A 6,156-nucleotide genomic window follows, 5' to 3' on the forward strand; every position below is an offset into this window, starting at 1 on the left:
GATGAGGAACCAAGTATAGAACCTTGAATGAATTTGGAAGAAAATAAGTCATAATGAACAATTAGGCTTAGAGGATATAACAAGTAGAAGCTAAGGATAACCCTTGAATATCCATAGAACCAAGAAGTAGTAAGCAAAAGACCCAAGGCTCTGAGCATCAACTACTAGGACAAAAAGAAAGGAAACAAATAGCTCAAAGAGCCAAGATCCTAGTAGATGCTTGTGGTGAAGATGTGTCAAGAAGAGAGACCTAAGCAAGTACATTCTTAGGGGTGTTTGATGCAAGAATTTTTGTCGGTAAAGAATTTCACAAAAATGGTTACGTTGCAAGTATAGTTATAAACCAACAATGAATCCTCACATCAAATTTAATATGGTTGTCACTAGTTCAACCCCAATAAAATAACCGAGAGTATTAATCTCGGGTCGTTCTCCCTAGGAATTACAATGAAGTGCTTTATTATTGGCTATGAAGGAATGTTTTGGGGTTTTTGTAATAAGGGACAAGAAATGTAAATAGCAAAAGAAATAAACTAATAACTAAGAAAGCTCTTGGCAAGGAATGAGAACTAGAAGTCCTATCCTCATTATCCTCATCAATTGTGAGAAGAATTGTCTATTGCTTTCACTTAGTTAACCTCTAACTATGAAGGAAAGTCAAGTGGATGGAATTGGCTCTTGTCCACAAGTCCTAGTCAAATCATAGTGAAAGACTAGCTTTAGTGGCATTCAAGTCAACTAGCAACTTCCAATTATCAATCAACAAAAGACTTTAGAACTAAAAGAGACATTTCATCAAACACATAGAGAGCAATAAAAGTAGACATCATAAATTTCAAGAATTAAAGGAAGCTATAACTACAAAGGCAAGAGATCAACAATAGGAAACTAAAGCAAATATAAAAAGACATGGAAATCATGAATTGTATTAAAAGGAAATGCAAATCAACAAAAGAGTTCATAAACTAAAATTGACAAAATAGAGGGATTAACAAAAGAAGTAAAATAGTAAAGTGATAGAACAATAAACGTGTAAAGGAAAACTAAATTGAAGGAAGATTGAAATCTAGATCTAAGAAGAAATGGAGATGAGAACCCTAAAATATAGAGAGAGGAGAGAGTCTCTCTTTAGAATTCTACATAAAGCATGGTAAAAACTAAAACTAACACTACTTGCTTCATCCCCCTTCAATCTTTGGGTTCAATAGCATCAGAAATAAGTTGGATTTGGCCCAAAATGAGCTAGAAATCCCTGGCCACGAGTTGCTAAAAATGGCTCACGCTGATCCTGTGATGCGCACGCATAGGCACTGCGTGTGCATCACCTAAACGCCAGGCAACTATGGAAAATTTTATATCATTTTGAAGTCTCAGATATTAGCTATCCAACTCAACTAAAATTGCCTCTTTTGGACTTATGTAGCTCAAGTTATGATTGATTTAGTACGAAGAGGTCAGGATTGACAGTTTAGCAGTTCCTTCATTTCTTCACGAGTTCTCTATTTTTACGTGATTTTTCTTTATTCCCTCAATCCAATCCTTGCCTTCTAAACCTGAAATCACTTAACAAATATATCAAGGCATCAAATGGAATCAAGGTGAATTAAATTTAGCTATTTTAAGACCTAAAAAACATGTTTTCACACTTAAGCACAAATAAAGGAGAATTTACAAAACCATGCTATTTTAGTGAATAAATGTGGGAAAAGTTGATAAAATCCTCTAAATTCAACACAAAATGAACCCTAAAAATGGGGTTTATCAACCTCCCGACACTTAAACAATAGCATGTCCTCATGCTAAACCAAGAAAGACAAGAAAATGGTTATGAATATTTATTCAATGCAATCTATCTACATGAATGCAACTAAATGCTACTACCTACTTGGTTAAAACTAAATCAATCTCCAAGAACACATATGAACATGTAGGGAAAACATAGTATGATGATTCATGAATCCTACCAATTCAAATATAAAAATGAAGTACAAATAGACTTCCAAGAAAAAAGCTCATGAAAGCCGAAAACAAGGAATTAAGCATCGAACCCTCACCGGATGTGTATCCGCTCTAGTCACTCAAGTGTATAGGGTTGATTCACTCAATTCTCCCCTAATCATGCTTTATAAGATTTGTTTTTCATCTAACAATCAACAATTATTTCATGCATGCATACAAATATCATGAGGACTTTTCATAAGGTTGTAATGGGGCTAGGGTCAACGTAAGATTGTATATGGTCAAATGGACTAGAAATTTGAATCTTTGACTAACTTAAACTTCCCACCTAACCTATGACAACCTATAAAATTTCAAAGCTAACCTAACTACCCATTCTTCACTTTTTCACACACTCATGTATTTTCTTTTTTATCATCACACATATGCATTGATTATTATTCAACTTTACTTTGGGGTATTTTGTCCACTTTTTATTGTTTTTCTTTTTCTTTTTTTTTTGTTTTTCTATTTTTTTACATATATTTTATTTTTATTTTTTTATTTTGTATATATATATTTTTTCCTTTTTGCAATAAAGTATATACAAAAGTATCAATGCATATGGTTTTACATTCAATACATGAATATGTACCCAATTCCCAAAATTTAAAAAAATACCAAACATACCCTTTTTCTCAACCAATGTCCTAAGTTTCCCCACACTTAAATAATACACACACTCACTAGCCTAAGGTAATCAAAGATCTAAATAAGGGACATTTATTGTTTTTTGCTTTAAGGCTTGTAATGTGCTAAATTAAAGAACAAAGTGGGTTAATCGTAGGCTCAAAGTTGGCTAACAATGTGTTCATACCCTGGGTCGAGCTATGTGACCCGGGCTGACCAAAGATACGAGCGACCGACCTCTTCAGGTTAGGTCGCCACCGACCTCTTCTCAAAGAGTTCGGCCAAATTACTATAGAGGCACAGGTAGGCCCAAATGAAGGAACACAACCCAATACTAAAGGCAGCAAAAGTCTAGAAAGATAGGGCAGTTCCTTTGAAAGATAAGATGATTTCACTTAAAGGATAAGATGAGATAACTATCTTAACTCAAAGAAAGGTCACTCTACACTACTATAAATACACTGGAGTACCCAAGTATAACTCATACTCCGATTCTACAAAAAAGCTGCCTAAAGCACGTGCTAACGTAAGCATCGGAGGCCCTTGCAGGTACCACCACCCTCCGGTGACGAAGGATCAGCAGCTCCACCAAGTCCAACAGGTCGGACACGATAGTTGCAGCCACCACCACAGATCTTGTCCGAGATCGATCTATAGTTTCAGGTAACCCTCGGAACATTGGCGCCATTGTCGGGGACCTGAAAGTCATCCCATCATCATGGCGGACAACCTTGACAATGACCATGATTCTGATCTGAAAAACAGGATGCCGCGTAAGAACACGGACGTCACCACAAAAGATACATCTCAACCCAACAGAGATAAGCATTCCCCAAACACAGAAATGTTAGACGCCCTACGAGCTCAACATGATCGTCTCAAACAACTCAAAAAAGATGCTGAACATCAACGGGAAGCCGAGAGAGACTTCCGGAGAGAAGCTAGGCGACGCCGAGAGCTAGAGGACAAGCTCCTAAGGCTCGAGGCTGATCTCAAAGCTAAAACCATTCAGTCCAGTCACGATGACAGCTCCCACAAAGACCAAGATTCCTTCACCGAAGAGATCATGAAAGCTAAAGTTCCAAAGGATTTTAAAGCTCCGGACATAACCCCATACGACGGCACCTCTGATCCAAGCCATCATCTCAGCAATTTCAAAAGCAGAATGTATCTCACTGACGCCTCAGACGCTGTTCGATGCAAAGCTTTCGCAACTACTCTAACTAAGACAGAAATAAAGTGGTTCGACAATTTGTCGCCAAGATCAATAGCAAGCTTTGATGACCTCGCCAAGAAATTCCTAGCAAGATTCTCCATCCAAAAATACAAAGCCAAGCATGCTCCAAGTCTGCTAGGGATTAAGCAAGGAGATCGGGAAAGCCTCTGCAATTACATGGAAAGATTCAACAAAGCGTGTCTGGACATACAAAGCCTTCCAACAGAAGCAGCGATCATGGGTCTCATCAATGGATTACAAGAAGGACCTTTTAGCCACTAAATATCTAAAAAACACCCATAACTCTAAACGAGCTTCAAGAAAGGGCAGAAAAATACATCAACATAGAGGAGAACTCTCGATTGGGAGAAAATTCAAAATCCGTTTTTTCTACGCTCTTCGGGATAAGGCTAAAGAGTCCGGGAAAAAAGAAGACCAGTCTATTGAAAAACCTAGAAAATACCTTAACTACACCTCTCTTCAGGTGTCTTTTGTGGATGTTTATCGAGAAATATGCAACACCGAGAAGATCCCACCACCTCGCCCAATTAAAAACAAAAGAGGAGGGGGAAATCGGACAAAGTATTGCGAATACCACCGAATCTACGGACATCCTACCAACGAATGCTTCAATCTAAAGAATGTCATAGAGAAATTGGCAAGAGAAGGGTGACTAGACTGGTACTTAGCCGATAAAGTAGAGGAACCAAGAAAAAGAAGAAGAGACGAAGAGGTCGAACGAGACAAATGTCCACCACACACCCCTGAGAGACATGTCCATATGATAAATGGAGGATTCGCAGGGGGAGGGATCTCTAAATCATCACGCAAAAGGCACCTTAAAGAGGTATATCATGTTGGAGAGGGGGATAGGTTGCCGACCTCCCCCCTATTACCTTTACTCGAGAAGACGCCACAGGCATCATCCCAAGACACGATGATCCCATGGTCATTACCATTATACTTGCCAATGCTAATCTCCACCGAACGTTCGTAGATCAAGGAAGCTCCCTAGATATCTTGTTCAAATCCACCTTCGACAAGCTAGGATTCCAAAAAATTGCGCGACGCTGTTACAATGAAAGTTTAAACCTTAAAGGTGACCCCAAAGGGGAGGAAATCAACACTATCGAACTCGGGGGAGTTCGAGCTCGCGAGAAACTTTGATCGTAACCTGAAGGCGAGATTGAAGAAGTCCAGATCGGGGATGCCCACGATAAAACAACAAATATCGGGGCGACTTTAAAGGGAGATTTAAAGAAACCACTAATACAGTTCCTAAAGGATAACGCCGACCTCTTCACATGGAAGGCCGCAGACATGCTGGGCATAGATTCCAAACTAATGTGCCACAAACTAGCGGTATACCCAGGATCTTGGCCAATACAACAGAAGCGTAGGAAGCTCGGCCCAGAAAGATCCCAAGCGGTGAAAGAGCAAGTGTAAGCTTTACATAAGGTAGGGTTCATAAGGGAGGTCAAATACCCATTATGGCTAGCCAACGTTGTCTTGGTAAAGAAGTCAAATGGCAAATGGAGAATGTGTACTGACTACACCGACCTAAATAAGGCATGCCTAAAAGATCCCTACTCGCTCCCAAACATAGATACTCTAGTGGATGCCTCTTCCGGATACAAGTACCTCTCCTTCATGGACGCCTATTCAGGATACAACCAAATCCCAATGTACCCACCTGATCAGGAGAAGACCTCGTTCCTAACCCCAAAGGCAAACTATTGCTATATAGTTATGCCCTTCAGACTCAAGAACGCATGAGCTACCTACCAAAGACTGATGAACAAAGTCTTTACGGGCTATATCGGGAAACTAATGGAGGTTTATGTAGATGACATGCTGGTAAAAACACAGAGTGGGGAATCATTATTGTCCGACCTCACCAAAGTGTTTGACACCATAAGAAAGCATGGTATGTGACTCAATCCTGCAAAGTGCACCTTCGCGGTAGAGGCTGGCAAATTCTTGGGCTTCATGCTCACACAAAGAGGAATCAAGGTGAACCTGGATAAATGCCGGGCTATACTCGACATGAAAAGCCCGAGCAGCGTCAAAGAGGTACAATAGCTCAATGGAGGACTTGTAGCCTTGTCCAGGTTTCTGGCAGGATCAGCCATAAGATCTCTCCCCTTTTACACAACATTAAGGAAGGGAAAGAGGTTTGAATGGACAACAGAGTGCGAGCAAGCCTTCCAAGATTTCAAAAAATTCTTGGGGCAACCACCCATTCTTACCCGACCACGGATAGGAGAAGCACTCATATTATATCTCGCAGTGGGAAGTCGGGCAATAGCTTC

The sequence above is a fragment of the Arachis hypogaea genome, chromosome 5 (genome assembly GCF_003086295.3).
Source record: "Arachis hypogaea cultivar Tifrunner chromosome 5, arahy.Tifrunner.gnm2.J5K5, whole genome shotgun sequence".
Classification (NCBI taxonomy): domain Eukaryota; kingdom Viridiplantae; phylum Streptophyta; class Magnoliopsida; order Fabales; family Fabaceae; genus Arachis; species Arachis hypogaea.